The sequence below is a fragment of the Oncorhynchus mykiss genome, unplaced genomic scaffold, assembly GCF_013265735.2.
Source record: "Oncorhynchus mykiss isolate Arlee unplaced genomic scaffold, USDA_OmykA_1.1 un_scaffold_798, whole genome shotgun sequence".
Classification (NCBI taxonomy): domain Eukaryota; kingdom Metazoa; phylum Chordata; class Actinopteri; order Salmoniformes; family Salmonidae; genus Oncorhynchus; species Oncorhynchus mykiss.
The window spans coordinates 25,000-44,908 of record NW_023494245.1 but is presented as its reverse complement, the minus strand read 5'-3'; the positions used below and the strand labels follow the sequence as shown (position 1 = coordinate 44,908).

The 19,909-nt window shown below is 39.7% G+C and overlaps 21 non-coding genes across 21 annotated transcripts; all 21 read right to left on the bottom strand.

Moving 5' to 3' along the window:
- Window positions 1-615: 615 nt before the first annotated feature.
- trnar-acg lies at window positions 616-688 on the bottom strand. Its single transcript has one exon. It is a non-coding gene; the product is annotated as a tRNA-Arg (tRNA).
- A 984-nt stretch (window positions 689-1,672) lies between these two features.
- Window positions 1,673-1,743, bottom strand: trnae-uuc. Its single transcript has one exon. It is a non-coding gene; the product is annotated as a tRNA-Glu (tRNA).
- A 210-nt stretch (window positions 1,744-1,953) lies between these two features.
- Window positions 1,954-2,026, bottom strand: trnar-acg. Its single transcript has one exon. It is a non-coding gene; the product is annotated as a tRNA-Arg (tRNA).
- Window positions 2,027-3,009: 983 nt separating this feature from the next.
- Window positions 3,010-3,081, bottom strand: trnae-uuc. Its single transcript has one exon. It is a non-coding gene; the product is annotated as a tRNA-Glu (tRNA).
- A 204-nt stretch (window positions 3,082-3,285) lies between these two features.
- trnar-acg lies at window positions 3,286-3,358 on the bottom strand. The gene has a single exon. It is a non-coding gene; the product is annotated as a tRNA-Arg (tRNA).
- Window positions 3,359-4,342: 984 nt separating this feature from the next.
- On the bottom strand, window positions 4,343-4,414 carry trnae-uuc. Its single transcript has one exon. It is a non-coding gene; the product is annotated as a tRNA-Glu (tRNA).
- Window positions 4,415-4,624: 210 nt separating this feature from the next.
- Window positions 4,625-4,697, bottom strand: trnar-acg. Its single transcript has one exon. It is a non-coding gene; the product is annotated as a tRNA-Arg (tRNA).
- A 983-nt stretch (window positions 4,698-5,680) lies between these two features.
- Window positions 5,681-5,751, bottom strand: trnae-uuc. Its single transcript has one exon. It is a non-coding gene; the product is annotated as a tRNA-Glu (tRNA).
- Window positions 5,752-5,961: 210 nt separating this feature from the next.
- On the bottom strand, window positions 5,962-6,034 carry trnar-acg. The gene has a single exon. It is a non-coding gene; the product is annotated as a tRNA-Arg (tRNA).
- A 984-nt stretch (window positions 6,035-7,018) lies between these two features.
- trnae-uuc lies at window positions 7,019-7,090 on the bottom strand. Its single transcript has one exon. It is a non-coding gene; the product is annotated as a tRNA-Glu (tRNA).
- A 190-nt stretch (window positions 7,091-7,280) lies between these two features.
- Window positions 7,281-7,353, bottom strand: trnar-acg. Its single transcript has one exon. It is a non-coding gene; the product is annotated as a tRNA-Arg (tRNA).
- Window positions 7,354-9,650: 2,297 nt separating this feature from the next.
- On the bottom strand, window positions 9,651-9,723 carry trnae-uuc. Its single transcript has one exon. It is a non-coding gene; the product is annotated as a tRNA-Glu (tRNA).
- Window positions 9,724-11,284: 1,561 nt separating this feature from the next.
- trnar-acg lies at window positions 11,285-11,357 on the bottom strand. The gene has a single exon. It is a non-coding gene; the product is annotated as a tRNA-Arg (tRNA).
- Window positions 11,358-12,340: 983 nt separating this feature from the next.
- On the bottom strand, window positions 12,341-12,412 carry trnae-uuc. The gene has a single exon. It is a non-coding gene; the product is annotated as a tRNA-Glu (tRNA).
- A 209-nt stretch (window positions 12,413-12,621) lies between these two features.
- Window positions 12,622-12,694, bottom strand: trnar-acg. Its single transcript has one exon. It is a non-coding gene; the product is annotated as a tRNA-Arg (tRNA).
- Window positions 12,695-13,673: 979 nt separating this feature from the next.
- trnae-uuc lies at window positions 13,674-13,745 on the bottom strand. The gene has a single exon. It is a non-coding gene; the product is annotated as a tRNA-Glu (tRNA).
- Window positions 13,746-13,956: 211 nt separating this feature from the next.
- trnar-acg lies at window positions 13,957-14,029 on the bottom strand. Its single transcript has one exon. It is a non-coding gene; the product is annotated as a tRNA-Arg (tRNA).
- Window positions 14,030-15,011: 982 nt separating this feature from the next.
- Window positions 15,012-15,083, bottom strand: trnae-uuc. The gene has a single exon. It is a non-coding gene; the product is annotated as a tRNA-Glu (tRNA).
- Window positions 15,084-16,350: 1,267 nt separating this feature from the next.
- On the bottom strand, window positions 16,351-16,422 carry trnae-uuc. Its single transcript has one exon. It is a non-coding gene; the product is annotated as a tRNA-Glu (tRNA).
- Window positions 16,423-17,684: 1,262 nt separating this feature from the next.
- trnae-uuc lies at window positions 17,685-17,755 on the bottom strand. The gene has a single exon. It is a non-coding gene; the product is annotated as a tRNA-Glu (tRNA).
- Window positions 17,756-19,023: 1,268 nt separating this feature from the next.
- trnae-uuc lies at window positions 19,024-19,095 on the bottom strand. The gene has a single exon. It is a non-coding gene; the product is annotated as a tRNA-Glu (tRNA).
- Between the last annotated feature and the right edge of the window lie 814 nt (window positions 19,096-19,909).

Below are 19,909 nucleotides of genomic sequence, written 5' to 3'. Positions count from 1 at the left end.
TCCATTGCGCCACTGGCCCACGCCAAGCTGAAGTCAGGACACACCTAGGCCAGTGTACACAGTCATAGCTTCTGTCAACGACAAGGTTCCTTGGATTTCTGTTACAGATGCAAATCTTAATTTGATCCTCCTGTTGTTGCATGAATTTTACTGCAGAGCAAGAAATGCAGCAATGAAGTGTATTCAACGTTTAAAATGCCTTGTATAATTGAATCTACATAACATGTCACATTTCCTGTTGCTGAGGGAATATTGTTGTGTTGTGTGAAACTGCTGCCAGTTAAAATGCAGTATCTGTTGTTACACAAGTGCATCCCAAACGACAAGATATTCTTTCCCATACGGGAGTTGAAACCGGGCCACCTGGGTGAAAACCAGGAATCCTAACCGCTAGACCATATGGGAAGACACATACTTAAAATACACATCACAGACAAATCTTTAAATGTTGACATTATGCCTGTTGGATTAAAAGCTACATCTTTTTTTCTCTGAGATGTTGGGGAATGTCCAGATGAAATCAGTCTAAAATGAGTTTGAAGTGAGAACAGCCAGAAGCACTGAAAAGTATACAGTATCAATCCCGGCTTGATTTCAATCAATTAAATTAAGTATCGAGCCAGCCAGGAGTCGAACCTAGAATCTTCTGATCCGTAGTCAGACACGTTATCCATTGCGCCACTGGCCCCACGTCTAAGCTGAAGTCAGGTCACAGCTAGACCAGTGTACACAGTCATTGTGTCTGTCAACAACAAGGTTCCTTGGTTTTCTGTTTCAGATGCATATCTTAATTTGATCCTCCTGTTGTTGCATGAATTTTACTGAAGAGCAAGAAATGCAAACTTGAAGTGTATTCAATGTTTAAAAAGTCTTGTAAATTATGAATCTACAAAACATGTCACATTTGCTGTTGCTGAGGGAATATTGTTGTGTTGTGTGATTCTGCTGCCAGTTAAAATGTGGTATCTGTTCTTACACAAGTGCATCCCAAATGACAAGATGTTCTTTCCCATACTGGGAGTTCAACCCGGGCGAAAACCAGGAATCCTAAAAGCCAGACCATATGGGAAGACAGTTACTTTAAAAAAACATCACAGACAAATCCATAAACGTTGAAATGATGCTTGTTGTAATTACAAGCTCCATCTTTTTCTCAGCGATGTTGGAGAAAAGTCCCATATAAAATCAGTCTAAAATGTGTTTGAATCGAGAACTGCCAGACACAATGAAAAGTATACAGTATTTTTCCCAGCTTGATTTTGGTCAAATAAATCTAGTTTTGAGCCAAACAGGAGTCAAATATTCAATCTTCTGACCTGTTATCAGACACGTTATCCATTGCGCCACTGGCCGCACAGCCAAGCTGAAGTCAGGACACACCTAGGCCAGTGTACACAGTCATAGCTTCTGTCACCGACAAGGTTCCTTGGGATTTCTGTTACAGATGCAAATCTTAATTTGATCCTCCTGTTGTTGCATGAATTTTACTGCAGAGCAAGAAATGCAGCAATGAAGTGTATTCAACGTTTAAAATGCCTTGTATAATTTGAATCTACATAACATGTCACATTTCCTGTTGCTGAGGGAATATTGTTGTGTTGTGTGAAACTGCTGCCAGTTAAAATGCAGTATCTGTTGTTACACAAGTGCATCCCAAACGACAAGATATTCTTTCCCATACCGGAGTTGAACCCGGGCCACCTGGGTGAAAACCAGGAATCCTAACCGCTAGACCATATGGGAAGACACATACTTAAAATACACATCACAGACAAATCTTTAAATGTTGACATTATGCCTGTTGGATTAAAAGCTACATCTTTTTTTCTCTGAGATGTTGGGGAATGTCCAGATGAAATCAGTCTAAAATGAGTTTGAAGTGAGAACAGCCAGAAGCACTGAAAAGTATACAGTATCAATCCCGGCTTGATTTCAATCAATTAAATTAAGTATCGAGCCAGCCAGGAGTCGAACCTAGAATCTTCTGATCCGTAGTCAGACACGTTATCCATTGCGCCACTGGCCCCACGTCTAAGCTGAAGTCAGGTCACAGCTAGACCAGTGTACACAGTCATTGTGTCTGTCAACAACAAGGTTCCTTGGTTTTCTGTTTCAGATGCATATCTTAATTTGATCCTCCTGTTGTTGCATGAATTTTACTGAAGAGCAAGAAATGCAAACTTGAAGTGTATTCAATGTTTAAAAAGTCTTGTAAATTATGAATCTACAAAACATGTCACATTTGCTGTTGCTGAGGGAATATTGTTGTGTTGTGTGATTCTGCTGCCAGTTAAAATGTGGTATCTGTTCTTACACAAGTGCATCCCAAATGACAAGATGTTCTTTCCCATACTGGGAGTTCAACCCGGGCGAAAACCAGGAATCCTAAAAGCCAGACCATATGGGAAGACAGTTACTTAAAAAAAACATCACAGACAAATCCATAAACGTTGAAATGATGCTTGTTGTAATTACAAGCTCCATCTTTTTCTCAGCGATGTTGGAGAAAAGTCCCATATAAAATCAGTCTAAAATGTGTTTGAATCGAGAACTGCCAGACACAATGAAAAGTATACAGTATTTTTCCCAGCTTGATTTTGGTCAAATAAATCTAGTTTTGAGCCAAACAGGAGTCAAATATTCAATCTTCTGACCTGTTATCAGACACGTTATCCATTGCGCCACTGGCCGCACAGCCAAGCTGAAGTCAGGACACACCTAGGCCAGTGTACACAGTCATAGCTTCTGTCACCGACAAGGTTCCTTGGGATTTCTGTTACAGATGCAAATCTTAATTTGATCCTCCTGTTGTTGCATGAATTTTACTGCAGAGCAAGAAATGCAGCAATGAAGTGTATTCAACGTTTAAAATGCCTTGTATAATTTGAATCTACATAACATGTCACATTTCCTGTTGCTGAGGGAATATTGTTGTGTTGTGTGAAACTGCTGCCAGTTAAAATGCAGTATCTGTTGTTACACAAGTGCATCCCAAACGACAAGATATTTCTCCCATACCGGGAGTTGAACCCGGGCCACCTGGGTGAAAACCAGGAATCCTAACCGCTAGACCATATGGGAAGACACATACTTAAAATACACATCACAGACAAATCTTTAAATGTTGACATTATGCCTGTTGGATTAAAAGCTACATCTTTTTTCTCTGAGATGTTGGGGAATGTCCAGATGAAATCAGTCTAAAATGAGTTTGAAGTGAGAACAGCCAGAAGCACTGAAAAGTATACAGTATCAATCCCGGCTTGATTTCAATCAATTAAATATCGAGCCAGCCAGGAGTCGAACCTAGAATCTTCTGATCCGTAGTCAGACACGTTATCCATTGCGCCACTGGCCCCACGTCTAAGCTGAAGTCAGGTCACAGCTAGACCAGTGTACACAGTCATTGTGTCTGTCAACAACAAGGTTCCTTGGTTTTCTGTTTCAGATGCATATCTTAATTTGATCCTCCTGTTGTTGCATGAATTTTACTGAAGAGCAAGAAATGCAAACTTGAAGTGTATTCAATGTTTAAAAAGTCTTGTAAATTATGAATCTACAAAACATGTCACATTTGCTGTTGCTGAGGGAATATTGTTGTGTTGTGTGATTCTGCTGCCAGTTAAAATGTGGTATCTGTTCTTACACAAGTGCATCCCAAATGACAAGATGTTCTTTCCCATACTGGGAGTTCAACCCGGGCGAAAACCAGGAATCCTAAAAGCCAGACCATATGGGAAGACAGTTACTTAAAAAAAACATCACAGACAAATCCATAAACGTTGAAATGATGCTTGTTGTAATTACAAGCTCCATCTTTTTCTCAGAGATGTTGGAGAAAAGTCCCATATAAAATCAGTCTAAAATGTGTTTGAATCGAGAACTGCCAGACACAATGAAAAGTATACAGTATTTTTCCCAGCTTGATTTTGGTCAAATAAATCTAGTTTTGAGCCAAACAGGAGTCAAATATTCAATCTTCTGACCTGTTATCAGACACGTTATCCATTGCGCCACTGGCCGCACAGCCAAGCTGAAGTCAGGACACACCTAGGCCAGTGTACACAGTCATAGCTTCTGTCACCGACAAGGTTCCTTGGGATTTCTGTTACAGATGCAAATCTTAATTTGATCCTCCTGTTGTTGCATGAATTTTACTGCAGAGCAAGAAATGCAGCAATGAAGTGTATTCAACGTTTAAAATGCCTTGTATAATTTGAATCTACATAACATGTCACATTTCCTGTTGCTGAGGGAATATTGTTGTGTTGTGTGAAACTGCTGCCAGTTAAAATGCAGTATCTGTTGTTACACAAGTGCATCCCAAACGACAAGATATTCTTTCCCATACCGGGAGTTGAACCCGGGCCACCTGGGTGAAAACCAGGAATCCTAACCGCTAGACCATATGGGAAGACACATACTTAAAATACACATCACAGACAAATCTTTAAATGTTGACATTATGCCTGTTGGATTAAAAGCTACATCTTTTTTTCTCTGAGATGTTGGGGAATGTCCAGATGAAATCAGTCTAAAATGAGTTTGAAGTGAGAACAGCCAGAAGCACTGAAAAGTATACAGTATCAATCCCGGCTTGATTTCAATCAATTAAATTAAGTATCGAGCCAGCCAGGAGTCGAACCTAGAATCTTCTGATCCGTAGTCAGACACGTTATCCATTGCGCCACTGGCCCCACGTCTAAGCTGAAGTCAGGTCACAGCTAGACCAGTGTACACAGTCATTGTGTCTGTCAACAACAAGGTTCCTTGGTTTTCTGTTTCAGATGCATATCTTAATTTGATCCTCCTGTTGTTGCATGAATTTTACTGAAGAGCAAGAAATGCAAACTTGAAGTGTATTCAATGTTTAAAAAGTCTTGTAAATTATGAATCTACAAAACATGTCACATTTGCTGTTGCTGAGGGAATATTGTTGTGTTGTGTGATTCTGCTGCCAGTTAAAATGTGGTATCTGTTCTTACACAAGTGCATCCCAAATGACAAGATGTTCTTTCCCATACTGGGAGTTCAACCCGGGCGAAAACCAGGAATCCTAAAGCCAGACCATATGGGAAGACAGTTACTTAAAAAAAACATCACAGACAAATCCATAAACGTTGAAATGATGCTTGTTGTAATTACAAGCTCCATCTTTTTCTCAGAGATGTTGGAGAAAAGTCCCATATAAAATCAGTCTAAAATGTGTTTGAATCGAGAACTGCCAGACACAATGAAAAGTATACAGTATTTTTCCCAGCTTGATTTTGGTCAAATAAATCTAGTTTTGAGCCAAACAGGAGTCAAATATTCAATCTTCTGACCTGTTATCAGACACGTTATCCATTGCGCCACTGGCCGCACAGCCAAGCTGAAGTCAGGACACACCTAGGCCAGTGTACACAGTCATAGCTTCTGTCACCGACAAGGTTCCTTGGGATTTCTGTTACAGATGCAAATCTTAATTTGATCCTCCTGTTGTTGCATGAATTTTACTGCAGAGCAAGAAATGCAGCAATGAAGTGTATTCAACGTTTAAAATGCCTTGTATAATTTGAATCTACATAACATGTCACATTTCCTGTTGCTGAGGGAATATTGTTGTGTTGTGTGAAACTGCTGCCAGTTAAAATGCAGTATCTGTTGTTACACAAGTGCATCCCAAACGACAAGATATTCTTTCCCATACCGGGAGTTGAACCCGGGCCACCTGGGTGAAAACCAGGAATCCTAACGCTAGACCATATGGGAAGACACATACTTAAAATACACATCACAGACAAATCTTTAAATGTTGACATTATGCCTGTTGGATTAAAAGCTACATCTTTTTTTCTCTGAGATGTTGGGGAATGTCCAGATGAAATCAGTCTAAAATGAGTTTGAAGTGAGAACAGCCAGAAGCACTGAAAAGTATACAGTATCAATCCCGGCTTGATTTCAATCAATTAAATTAAGTATCGAGCCAGCCAGGAGTCGAACCTAGAATCTTCTGATCCGTAGTCAGACACGTTATCCATTGCGCCACTGGCCCCACGTCTAAGCTGAAGTCAGGTCACAGCTAGACCAGTGTACACAGTCATTGCGTCTGTCAACAACAAGGTTCCTTGGTTTTCTGTTTCAGATGCATATCTTAATTTGATCCTCCTGTTGTTGCATGAATTTTACTGAAGAGCAAGAAATGCAAACTTGAAGTGTATTCAATGTTTAAAAAGTCTTGTAAATTATGAATCTACAAAACATGTCACATTTGCTGTTGCTGAGGGAATATTGTTGTGTTGTGTGATTCTGCTGCCAGTTAAAATGTGGTATCTGTTCTTACACAAGTGCATCCCAAATGACAAGATGTTCTTTCCCATACTGGGAGTTCAACCCGGGCGAAAACCAGGAATCCTAAAAGCCAGACCATATGGGAAGACAGTTACTTAAAAAAAACATCACAGACAAATCCATAAACGTTGAAATGATGCTTGTTGTAATTACAAGCTCCATCTTTTTCTCAGAGATGTTGGAGAAAAGTCCCATATAAAATCAGTCTAAAATGTGTTTGAATCGAGAACTGCCAGACACAATGAAAAGTATACAGTATTTTTCCCAGCTTGATTTTGGTCAAATAAATCTAGTTTTGAGCCAAACAGGAGTCAAATATTCAATCTTCTGACCTGTTATCAGACACGTTATCCATTGCGCCACTGGCCGCACAGCCAAGCTGAAGTCAGGACACACCTAGGCCAGTGTACACAGTCATAGCTTCTGTCACCGACAAGGTTCCTTGGGATTTCTGTTACAGATGCAAATCTTAATTTGATCCTCCTGTTGTTGCATGAATTTTACTGCAGAGCAAGAAATGCAGCCATGAAGTGTATTCAACGTTTAAAATGCCTTGTATAATTTGAATCTACATAACATGTCACATTTCCTGTTGCTGAGGGAATATTGTTGTGTTGTGTGAAACTGCTGCCAGTTAAAATGCAGTATCTGTTGTTACACAAGTGCATCCCAAACAACAAGATATTCTTTCCCATACCGGGAGTTGAACCCGGGCCACCTGGGTGAAAACCAGGAATCCTAACCGCTAGACCATATGGGAAGACACATACTTAAAATACACATCACAGACAAATCTTTAAATGTTGACATTATGCCTGTTGGATTAAAAGCTACATCTTTTTTTCTCTGAGATGTTGGGAAGAGTTTGAAGTTGAAGTGAGAACAGCCAGAAGCACTGAAAAGTATACAGTATCAATCCCGGCTTGATTTCAATCAATTAAATTAAGTATCGAGCCAGCCAGGAGTCGAACCTAGAATCTTCTGATCCGTAGTCAGACACGTTATCCATTGCGCCACTGGCCCCACGTCTAAGCTGAAGTCAGGTCACAGCTAGACCAGTGTACACAGTCATTGTGTCTGTCAACAACAAGGTTCCTTGGTTTTCTGTTTCAGATGCATATCTTAATTTGATCCTCCTGTTGTTGCATGAATTTTACTGAAGAGCAAGAAATGCAAACTTGAAGTGTATTCAATGTTTAAAAGCTTGTAAATTTGAATCTACAAAACATGTCACATTTGCTGTTGCTGAGGGAATATTGTTGTGTTGTGTGATTCTGCTGCCAGTTAAAATGCAGTATCTGTTGTACACAAGTGCATCCCAAATGACAAGATGTTCTTTCCCATACGGGAGTTGAAACGGGCCACCTGGGTGAAAACCAGGAATCCTAAAGCCAGACCATATGGGAAGACACATACTTAAAAAAACATCACAGACAAATCTTTAAATGTTGAAATTATGCCTGTTGGATTACAAGCTCCATCTTTTTTCTCTGAGATGTGGGGAAAGTCCATATAAAATCAGTCTAAAATGTGTTTGAAGTGAGAACAGCCAGAAGCATGAAAAGTATACAGTATTCAATCCCGGCTTGATTTCAATCAATTAAATTAAGTTTTGAGCCAACAGGAGTCGAACCTAGAATCTTCTGATCCGTATCAGACACGTTATCCATTGCGCCACTGGCCCCACAGCCAAGCTGAAGTCAGGACACAGCTAGACCAGTGTACACAGTCATTGCTTCTGTCAACAACAAGGTTCCTTGGTTTTCTGTTTCAGATGCAAATCTTAATTTGATCCTCCTGTTGTTGCATGAATTTTACTGCAGAGCAAGAAATGCAACTTGAAGTGTATTCAACGTTTAAAAGTCTTGTAAATTTGAATCTACAAAACATGTCACATTTCCTGTTGCTGAGGGAATATTGTTGTGTGTGTGTGAAACTGCTGCCAGTTAAAATGTGGTATCTGTTGTTACACAAGTGCATCCCAAATGACAAGATATTCTTTCCCATACTGGGAGTTCAACCCGGGCAAAAACCAGGAATCCTAAAGCCAGACCATATGGGAAGACAGTTACTTAAAAAAAACATCACAGACAAATCCATAAACGTTGAAATTATGCTTGTTGGATTACAAGCTCCATCTTTTTTCTCTGAGATGTTGGGAAAAGTCCAGATAAAATCAGTCTAAAATGAGTTTGAATGAGAACAGCCAGACACAATGAAAAGTATACAGTATTTTCCCGGCTTGATTTTGGTCAAATAAATTAGTTTGAGCCAAACAGGAGTCAAACTAGAATCTTCTGATCTGTATCAGACACGTTATCCATTGCGCCACTGGCCCCACGCCAAGCTGAAGTCAGGACACAGCTAGACCAGTGTACACAGTCATTGCTTCTGTCACAACAAGGTTCCTTGGTTTTCTGTTTCAGATGCATATCTTAATTTGATCCTCCTGCATGAATTTTACTGCAGAGCAAGAAATGCAAACTTGAAGTGTATTCAATGTTTAAAAAGTCTTGTAAATTTGAATCTACAAAACATGTCACATTTGCTGTTGCTGAGGGAATATTGTTGTGTTGTGTGATTCTGCTGCCAGTTAAAATGTGGTATCTGTTCTTACACAAGTGCATCCCAAATGACAAGATGTTCTTTCCCATACTGGGAGTTCAACCCGGCCACCGGGTGAAAACCAGGAATCCTAAAAGCCAGACCATATGGGAAGACAGTTACTTAAAAAAAACATCACAGACAAATCCATAAACGTTGAAATGATGCTTGTTGTAATTACAAGCTCCATCTTTTTCTCAGCGATGTTGGAGAAAAGTCCCATATAAAATCAGTCTAAAATGTGTTTGAATCGAGAACTGCCAGACACAATGAAAAGTATACAGTATTTTTCCCAGCTTGATTTTGGTCAAATAAATCTAGTTTTGAGCCAAACAGGAGTCAAATATTCAATCTTCTGACCTGTTATCAGGACACGTTATCCATTGCGCATGGCCGCACAGCCAAGCTGAAGTCAGGACACACCTAGGCCAGTGTACACAGTCATAGCTTCTGTCACCGACAAGGTTCCTTGGGATTTCTGTTACAGATGCAAATCTTAATTTGATCCTCCTGTTGTTGCATGAATTTTACTGCAGAGCAAGAAATGCAGCAATGAAGTGTATTCAACGTTTAAAATGCCTTGTATAATTTGAATCTACATAACATGTCACATTTCCTGTTGCTGAGGGAATATTGTTGTGTTGTGTGAAACTGCTGCCAGTTAAAATGCAGTATCTGTTGTTACACAAGTGCATCCAACAACACAAGATAATTCTTTCCCCATACCGGGAGTTGAACCCGGGCCACCTGGGTGAAAACCAGGAATCCTAACCGCTAGACCATATGGGAAGACACATACTTAAAATACACATCACAGACAAATCTTTAAATGTTGACATTATGCCTTTTGGATTAAAAGCTACATCTTTTTTTCTCTGAGATGTTGGGGAATGTCAGATGAAATCAGTCTAAAATGAGTTTGAAGTGAGAACAGCCAGAAGCACTGAAAAGTATACAGTATCAATCCCGGCTTGATTTCAATAAATTAAATTAAGTATCGAGCCAGCCAGGAGTTGAACCTAGAATCTTCTGATCCGTAGTCAGACACGTTATCCATTGCGGCCACTGGCCCCACGTCTAAGCTGAAGTCAAGTCACAGCTAGACCAGTGTACACAGTCATTGTGTCTGTCAACAACAAGGTTCCTTGGTTTTCTGTTTCAGATGCATATCTTAATTTGATCCTCCTGTTGTTGCATGAATTTTACTGAAGAGCAAGAAATGCAAACTTGAAGTGTATTCAATGTTTAAAAAGTCTTGTAAATTATGAATCTACAAAACATGTCACATTTGCTGTTGCTGAGGGAATATTGTTGTGTTGTGTGATTCTGCTGCCAGTTAAAATGTGGTATCTGTTCTTACACAAGTGCATCCCAAATGACAAGATGTTCTTTCCCATACTGGGAGTTCAACCCGGGCGGAAAACAGGAATCCTAAAAGCCAGACCATATGGGAAGACAGTTACTTTAAAAAAAACATCACAGGGACAAATCCATAAACGTTGAAATGATGCTTGTTGTAATACAAGCTCCATCTTTTTCTCAGCGATGTTGGAGAAAAGTCCCATATAAAATCAGTCTAAAATGTGTTTGAATCGAGAACTGCCAGACACAATGAAAAGTATACAGTATTTTTCCCAGCTTGATTTTGGTCAAATAAATCTAGTTTGAGCCAAACAGGAGTCAAATATCAATCTTCTGACCTGTTATCAGACACGTTATCCATTGCGCCAACTGGCCGCACAGCCAAGCTGAAGTCAGGACACACCTAGGCCAGTGTACACAGTCATAGCTTCTGTCACCGACAAGGTTCCTTGGGATTTCTGTTACAGATGCAAATCTTAATTTGATCCTCCTGTTGTTGCATGAATTTTACTGCAGAGCAAGAAATGCAGCCATGAAGTGTATTCAACGTTTAAAATGCCTTGTATAATTTGAATCTACATAAACATGTCACATTTTCCTGTTGCTGAGGGAATATTGTTGTGTTGTGTGAAACTGCTGCCAGTTAAAATGCAGTATCTGTTGTTACACAAGTGCATCCCAAACAACAAGATATTCTTTCCCATACCGGGAGTTGAACCCAGGCCACCTGGGTGAAAACCAGGAATCCTAACCGCTAGACATATGGGAAGACACATACTTAAAATACTAAAATACACATCACAGACAAATCTTTAAATGTTGACATTATGCCTTTTGGATTAAAAGCTACATCTTTTTTTTCTCTGAGATGTTGGGGAATGTCCAGATGAAATCAGTCTAAAATGAGTTTGAAGTGAGAACAGCCAGAAGCACTGAAAGAGTATACAGTATCAATGCCGGCTTGATTTCAATCAATTAAATTAAGTATAGAGCCAGCCAGGAGTCGAACCTAGAATCTTCTGATCCGTAGTCAGACACGTTATCCATTGCGCCACTGGCCCCACGTCTAAGCTGAAGTCAGGTCACAGCTAGACTAGTGTACACAGTCATTGTGTCTGTCAACAACAAGGTTCCTTGGTTTTCTGTTTCAGATGCATATCTTAATTTGATCCTCCTGTTGTTGCATGAATTTTACTGAAGAGCAAGAAATGCAAACTTGAAGTGTATTCAATGTTTAAAAAGTCTTGTAAATTATGAATCTACAAAACATGTCACATTTGCTGTTGCTGAGGGAATATTGTTGTGTTGTGTGATTCTGCTGCCAGTTAAAATGTGGTATCTGTTCTTACACAAGTGCATCCCAAATGACAAGATGTTCTTTCCCATACTGGGAGTTCAACCCGGGCGAAAACCAGGAATCCTAAAAGCCAGACCATATGGGAAGACAGTTACTTAAAAAAAACATCACAGACAAATCCATAAACGTTGAAATTATGCTTGTTGTATTACAAGCTCCATCTTTTTCTCAGAGATGTTGGAGAAAAGTCCCATATAAAATCAGTCTAAAATGTGTTTGAATCGAGAACTGCCAGACACAATGAAAAGTACACAGTATTTTTCCCAGCTTGATTTTGGTCAAATAAATATAGTTTTGAGCCAAACAGGAGTCAAATATTCAATCTTCTGACCTGTTATCAGACACGTTATCCATTGCGCCACTGGCCGCACAGCCAAGCTGAAGTCAGGACACACCTAGGCCAGTGTACACAGTCATAGCTTCTGTCACCGACAAGGTTCCTTGGGATTTCTGTTACAGATGCAAATCTAATTTGATCCTCCTGTTGTTGCATGAATTTTACTGCAGAGCAAGAAATGCAGCAATGAAAGTGTATTCAACGTTTAAAATGCCTTGTATAATTTGAATCTACATAACATGTCACATTTCCTGTTGCTGAGGGAATATTGTTGTGTTGTGTGAAACTGCTACCAGTTAAAATGCAGTATCTGTTGTTACACAAGTGCATCCCAAACGACAAGCTTTTCTTTCCCATACCGGGAGTTGAACCCGGGCCACCTGGGTGAAAACCAGGAATCCTAACCGCTAGACCATATGGGAAGACACATACTTAAAATACACATCACAGACAAATCTTTAAATGTTGACATTATGCCTGTTGGATTAAAAGCTACATCTTTTTTCTCTGAGATGTTGGGGAATGTCCAGATGAAATCAGTCTAAAATGAGCTTGAAGTGAGAACAGCCAGAAGCACTGAAAAGTATTCAGTGTCAATCCCGCTTGATTTTCAATCAATTAAATTAAGTATTGAGCCAGCCAGGAGTCGAACCTAGAATCTTCTGATCCGTAGTCAGACACGTTATCCATTGCGCCACTGGCCCCACGTCTAAGCTGAAGTCAGGTCACAGCTAGACCAGTGTACACAGTCATTGCGTCTGTCAACAACAAGGTTCCTTGGTTTTCTGTTTCAGATGCATATCTTAATTTGATCCTCCTGTTGTTGCATGAATTTTACTGCAGAGCAAGAAATGCAAACTTGAAGTGTATTCAATGTTTAAAAAGTCTTGTAGATTACGAATCTACAATACATGTCACATTTGCTGTTGCTGAGGGAATATTGTTGTGTTGTGTGATTCTGCTGCCAGTTAAAATGTGGTATCTGTTCTTACACAAGTGCATCCCAAATGACAAGATGTTCTTTCCCATACTGGGAGTTCAACCCGGGCGAAAACCAGGAATCCTAAACGCCAGACCATATGGGAAGACAGTTACTTAAAAAAACATCACAGACAAATCCATAACGTTGAAATGATGCAAGTTGTAATTACAAGCTCCATCTTTTTCTCAGAGATGTTGGAGAAAAGTCCCATATAAAATCAGTCTAAAATGTGTTTGAATCGAGAACTGCCAGACACAATGAAAAGTATACAGTATTTTTCCCAGCTTGATTTTGGTCAAATAATCTAGTTTGAGCCAAACAGGAGTCAAATATTCAATCTTCTGACCTGTTATCAGACACGTTATCCATTGCGCCACTGGCCGCACAGCCAAGCTGAAGTCAGGACACACCTAGGCCAGTGTACACAGTCATAGCTTCTGTCACCGACAAGGTTCCTTGGGATTTCTGTTACAGATGCAAATCTTAATTTGATCCTCCTGTTTTGCATGAATTTTACTGCAGAGCAAGAAATGCAGCAATGAAGTGTATTCAACGTTTAAAATGCCTTGTATAATTTGAATCTACATAACATGTCACATTTCCTGTTGCTGAGGGAATATTGTTGTGTTGTGTGAAACTGCTGTCCAGTTAAAATGCAGTATCTGTTGTTACACAAGTGCATCCCAACGACACGAATATCTTTCACATACCGGGAGTTGAACCCGGGCCACCTGGGTGAAAACCAGGAATCCTAACCACTAGACCATATGGGAAGACACATACTTAAAATACACATCACAGACAAATCTTTAAATGTTGACATTATGCCTGTTGGATTAAAAGCTACATCTTTTTTTCCTCTGAGATGTTGGGGAATGTCCAGATGAAATCAGTCTAAAATGAGGTTGAAGTGAGAACAGCCAGAAGCACTGAAAAGTATTCAGTGTCAATCCCGGCTTGATTTCAATCAATTAAATTAAGTATCGAGCCAGCCAGGAGTCGAACCTAGAATCTTCTGATCCGTAGTCAGACACGTTATCCATTGCGCCACTGGCCCCACGTCTAAGCTGAAGTCAGGTCACAACTAGACCAGTGTACACAGTCATTGCGTCTGTCAACAACAAGGTTCCTTGGTTTTCTGTTTCAGATGCATATCTTCATTTGATCCTCCTGTTGTTGCATGAATTTTACTGCAGAGCAAGAAATGCAAACTTGAAGTGTATTCAATGTTTAAAAAGTCTTGTAGATTACGAATCTACAAATACATGTCACATTTGCTGTTGCTGAGGGAATATTGTTGTGTTGTGTGATTCTGCTGCCAGTTAAATGTGGTATCTGTTCTTACACAAGTGCATCCCAAATGACAAGATGTTCTTTCCCATACTGGGAGTTCAACCCGGGCGAAAACCAGGAATCCTAAAGCCAGACCATATGGGAAGACAATTACTTTAAAAAAACATCACAGACAAATCCATAAACGTTGAAATGATGCAAGTTGTAATTACAAGCTCCATCTTTTTCTCAGAGATGTTGGAGAAAAGTCCCATATAAAATCAGTCTAAAATGTGTTTGAATCGAGAACTGCCAGACACAATGAAAAGTATACAGTATTTTTCCCAGCTTGATTTTGGTCAAATAAATCTAGTTTTGAGCCAAACAGGAGTCAAATATTCAATCTTCTGACCTGTTATCAGACACGTTATCCATTGCGCCACTGGCCGCACAGTCAAGCTGAAGTCAGGACACACCTAGGCCAGTGTACACAGTCATAGCTTCTGTCACCGACAAGGTTCCTTGGGATTTCTGTTACAGATGCAAATCTTAATTTGATCCTCCTGTTGTTGCATGAATTTTACTGCAGAGCAAGAAATGCAGCCATGAAGTGTATTCAACGTTTAAAATGCCTTGTATAATTTGAATCTACATAACATGTCACATTTCCTGTTGCTGAGGGAATATTGTTGTGTTGTGTGAAACTGCTGCCAGTTAAAATGCAGTATCTGTTGTTACACAAGTGCATCCCAACGACAAGATATTCTTTCCCATACCGGGAGTTGAACCCGGGCCACCTGGGTGAAAACCAGGAATCCTAACCACTAGACCATATGGGAAGACACATACTTAAAATACACATCACAGACAAATCTTTAAATGTTGACATTATGCCTGTTGGATTAAAAGCTACATCTTTTTTCTCTGAGATGTTGGGGAATGTCCAGATGAAATCAGTCTAAAATGAGTTTGAAGTGAGAACAGCCAGAAGCACTGAAAAGTATTACAGTATCAATCCCGGCTTGATTTCAATCAATTAAATTAAGTATCGAGCCAGCCAGGAGTCGAAACTAGAATCTTCTGATCCGTAGTCAGACACGTTATCCATTGCGCCACTGGCCCCACGTCTAAGCTGAAGTCAAGTCACAGCTAGACTAGTGTACACAGTCATTGTGTCTGTCAACAACAAGGTTCCTTGGTTTTCTGTTTCAGATGCATATCTTAATTTGATCCTCCTGTTGTTGCATGAATTTTACTGAAGAGCAAGAAATGCAAACTTGAAGTGTATTCAATGTTTAAAAAGTCTTGTAAATTATGAATCTACAAAACATGTCACATTTGCTGTTGCTGAGGGAATATTGTTGTGTTGTGTGATTCTGCTGCCAGTTAAAATGTGGTATCTGTTCTTACACAAGTGCATCCCAAATGACAAGATGTTCTTTCCCATACTGGGAGTTCAACCCGGGCGAAAACCAGGAATCCTAAAAGCCAGACCATATGGGAAGACAGTTACTTTAAAAAAACATCACAGACAAATCCATAAACGTTGAAATGATGCTTGTTGTAATTACAAGCTCCATCTTTTTCTCAGCGATGTTGGAGAAAAGTCCCATATAAAATCAGTCTAAAATGTGTTTGAATCGAGAACTGCCAGACACAATGAAAAGTATACAGTATTTTTCCCAGCTTGATTTTGGTCAAATAAATCTAGTTTTGAGCCAAACAGGAGTCAAATATTCAATCTTCTGACCTGTTATCAGACACGTTATCCATTGCGCCACTGGCCGCACAGTCAAGCTGAAGTCAGGACACACCTAGGCCAGTGTACACAGTCATAGCTTCTGTCACCGACAAGGTTCCTTGGGATTTCTGTTACAGATGCAAATCTTAATTTGATCCTCCTGTTGTTGCATGAATTTTACTGCAGAGCAAGAAATGCAGCAATGAAGTGTATTCAACGTTTAAAATGCCTTGTATAATTTGAATCTACATAACATGTCACATTTCCTGTTGCTGAGGGAATATTGTTGTGTTGTGTGAAACTGCTGCAGTTAAAATGCAGTATCTGTCTGTTACACAAGTGCATCCCAAACGACAAGAAATTCTTTCCCATACCGGGAGTTGAACCCGGGCCACCTGGGTGAAAACCAGGAATCCTAACCACTAGACCATATGGGAAGACACATACTTAAAATACACATCACAGACAAATCTTTAAATGTTGACATTATGCCTGTTGGATTAAAAGCTACATCTTTTTTTCTCTGAGATGTTGGGGAATGTCCAGATGAAATCAGTCTAAAATGAGCTTGAAGTGAGAACAGCCAGAAGCACTGAAAAGTATTACAGTAGTCAATCCCGGCTTGATTTCAATCAATTAAATTAAATATCGAGCCAGCCAGGAGTCGAAACTAGAATCTTCTGATCCGTAGTCAGACACGTTATCCATTGCGCCACTGGCCCCACGTCTAAGCTGAAGTCAAGTCACAGCTAGACCAGTGTACACAGTCATTGTGTCTGTCAACAACAAGGTTCCTTGGTTTTCTGTTTCAGATGCATATCTTAATTTGATCCTCCTGTTGTTGCATGAATTTTACTGAAGAGCAAGAAATGCAAACTTGCAAGTGTATTCAATGTTTAAAAAGTCTTGTAAATTATGAATCTACAAAACATGTCACATTTGCTGTTGCTGAGGGAATATTGTTGTGTTGTGTGATTCTGCTGCCAGTTAAAATGTGGTATCTGTTCTTACACAAGTGCATCCCAAATGACAAGATGTTCTTTCCCATACTGGGAGTTCAACCCGGGCGAAAACCAGGAATCCTAAAAGCCAGACCATATGGGAAGACAGTTACTTTAAAAAAAACATCACAGACAAATCCATAAACGTTGAAATGATGCTTGTTGTAATTACAAGCTCCATCTTTTTCTCAGCGATGTTGGAGAAAAGTCCCATATAAAATCAGTCTAAAATGTGTTTGAATCGAGAACTGCCAGACACAATGAAAGTATACAGTATTTTTCCCAGCTTGATTTTGGTCAAATAAATCTAGTTTTGAGCCAAACAGGAGTCAAATATTCAATCTTCTGACCTGTTATCAGACACGTTATCCATTGCGCCACTGGCCGCACAGCCAAGCTGAAGTCAGGACACACCTAGGCCAAGTGTACACAGTCATAGCTTCTGTCACCGACAAGGTTCCTTGGGATTTCTGTTACAGATGCAAATCTTAATTTGATCCTCATGAATTTTACTGCAGAGCAAGAAATGCAGCAATGAAGTGTATTCAACGTTTTAAAATGCCTTGTATAATTTGAATCTACATAACATGTCACATTTCCTGTTGCTGAGGGAATATTGTTGTGTTGTGTGAAACTGCTGCCAGTTAAAATGCAATATCTGTTGTTACACAAGTGCATCCCAAACGACAAGATATTCTTTCCCATACCGGGAGTTGAACCCGGGCACCTGGGTGAAAACCAGGAATCCTAACCGCTAGACCATATGGGAAGACACATACTTAAAATACACATCACAGGACAAATCTTTAAATGTTGACATTATGCCTGTTGGATTAAAAGCTACATCTTTTTTTCTCTGAGATGTTGGGGAATGTCCAGATGAAATCAGTCTAAAATGAGTTTGAAGTGAGAACAGCCAGAAGCACTGAAAAGTATACAGTATCAATCCCGGCTTGATTTCAATAAATTAAATTAAGTATTGAGCCAGCCAGGAGTCGAAACCTAGAATCTTCTGATCCGTAGTCAGAACACGTTATCCATTGCGCCACTGGCCCCACGTCTAAGCTGAAGTCAAGGTCACAGCTAGACCAGTGTACACAGTCATTGTGTCTGTCAACAACAAGGTTCCATGGTTTTCTGTTTCAGATGCATATCTTAATTTGATCCTCCTGTTGTTGCATGAATTTTACTGAAGAGCAAGAAATGCAAACTTGAAGTGTATTCAATGTTTAAAAAGTCTTGTAAATTATGAATCTACAAAACATGTCACATTTGCTGTTGCTGAGGGAATATTGTTGTGTTGTGTGATTCTGCTGCCAGTTAAAATGTGGTATCTGTTCTTACACAAGTGCATCCCAAATGACAAGATGTTCTTTCCCATACTGGGAGTTCAACCCGGGCGAAAACCAGGAATCCTAAAAGCCAGACCATATGGGAAGACAGTTACTTAAAAAAACATCACAGACAAATCCATAAACGTTGAAATTATGCTTGTTGTATTACAAGCTCCATCTTTTTCTCAGAGATGTTGGAGAAAAGTCCCATATAAAATCAGTCTAAAATGTGTTTGAATCGAGAACTGCCAGACACAATGAAAAGTAACAGTATTTTTCCCAGCTTGATTTTGGTCAAATAAATCTAGTTTTGAGCCAAACAGGAGTCAAATATTCAATCTTCTGACCTGTTATCAGACACGTTATCCATTGCGCCACTGGCCGCACAGCCAAGCTGAAGTCAGGACACACCTAGGCCAGTGTACACAGTCATAGCTTCTGTCACCGACAAGGTTCCTTGGGATTTCTGTTACAGATGCAAATCTTAATTTGATCCTCCTGTTGTTGCATGAATTTTACTGCAGAGCAAGAAATGCAGCAATGAAGTGTATTCAACGTTTAAAATGCCTTGTATAATTTGAATCTACATAACATGTCACATTTCCTGTTGCTGAGGGAATATTGTTGTGTTGTGTGAAACTGCTGCCAGTTAAAATGCAGTATCTGTTGTTACACAAGTGCATCCCAAACAACAAGATATTCTTTCCCATACCGGGAGTTGAACCCGGGCCACCTGGGTGAAAACCAGGAATCCTAACCGCTAGACCATATGGGAAGACACATACTTAAAATACACATCACAGACAAATCTTTAAATGTTGACATTATGCCTTTTGGATTAAAAGCTACATCTTTTTTCTCTGAGATGTTGGGAATGTCCAGATGAAATCAGTCTAAAATGAGTTTGAAGTGAGAACAGCCAGAAGCACTGAAAAGTATACAGTATCAATCCCGGCTTGATTTCAATAAATTAAATTAAGTATCGAGCCAGCCAGGAGTCGAAACTAGAATCTTCTGATCCGTAGTCAGACACGTTATCCATTGCGCCACTGGCCCCACGTCTAAGCTGAAGTCAAGTCACAGCTAGACCAGTGTACACAGTCATTGTGTCTGTCAACAACAAGGTTCCTTGGTTTCTGTTTCAGATGCATATCTTAATTTGATCCTCCTGTTGTTGCATGAATTTTACTGAAGAGCAAGAAATGCAAACTTGAAGTGTATTCAATGTTTAAAAAGTCTTGTAAATTATGAATCTACAAAACATGTCACATTTGCTGTTGCTGAGGGAATATTGTTGTGTTGTGTGATTCTGCTGCCAGTTAAAATGTGGTATCTGTTCTTACACAAGTGCATCCCAAATGACAAGATGTTCTTTCCCATACTGGGAGTTCAACCCGGGCGAAAACCAGGAATCCTAAAAGCCAGACCATATGGGAAGACAGTTACTTAAAAAAACATCACAGACAAATCCATAAACGTTGAAATGATGCTTGTTGTAATTACAAGCTCCATCTTTTTCTCAGCGATGTTGGAGAAAAGTCCCATATAAAATCAGTCTAAAATGTGTTTGAATCGAGAACTGCCAGACA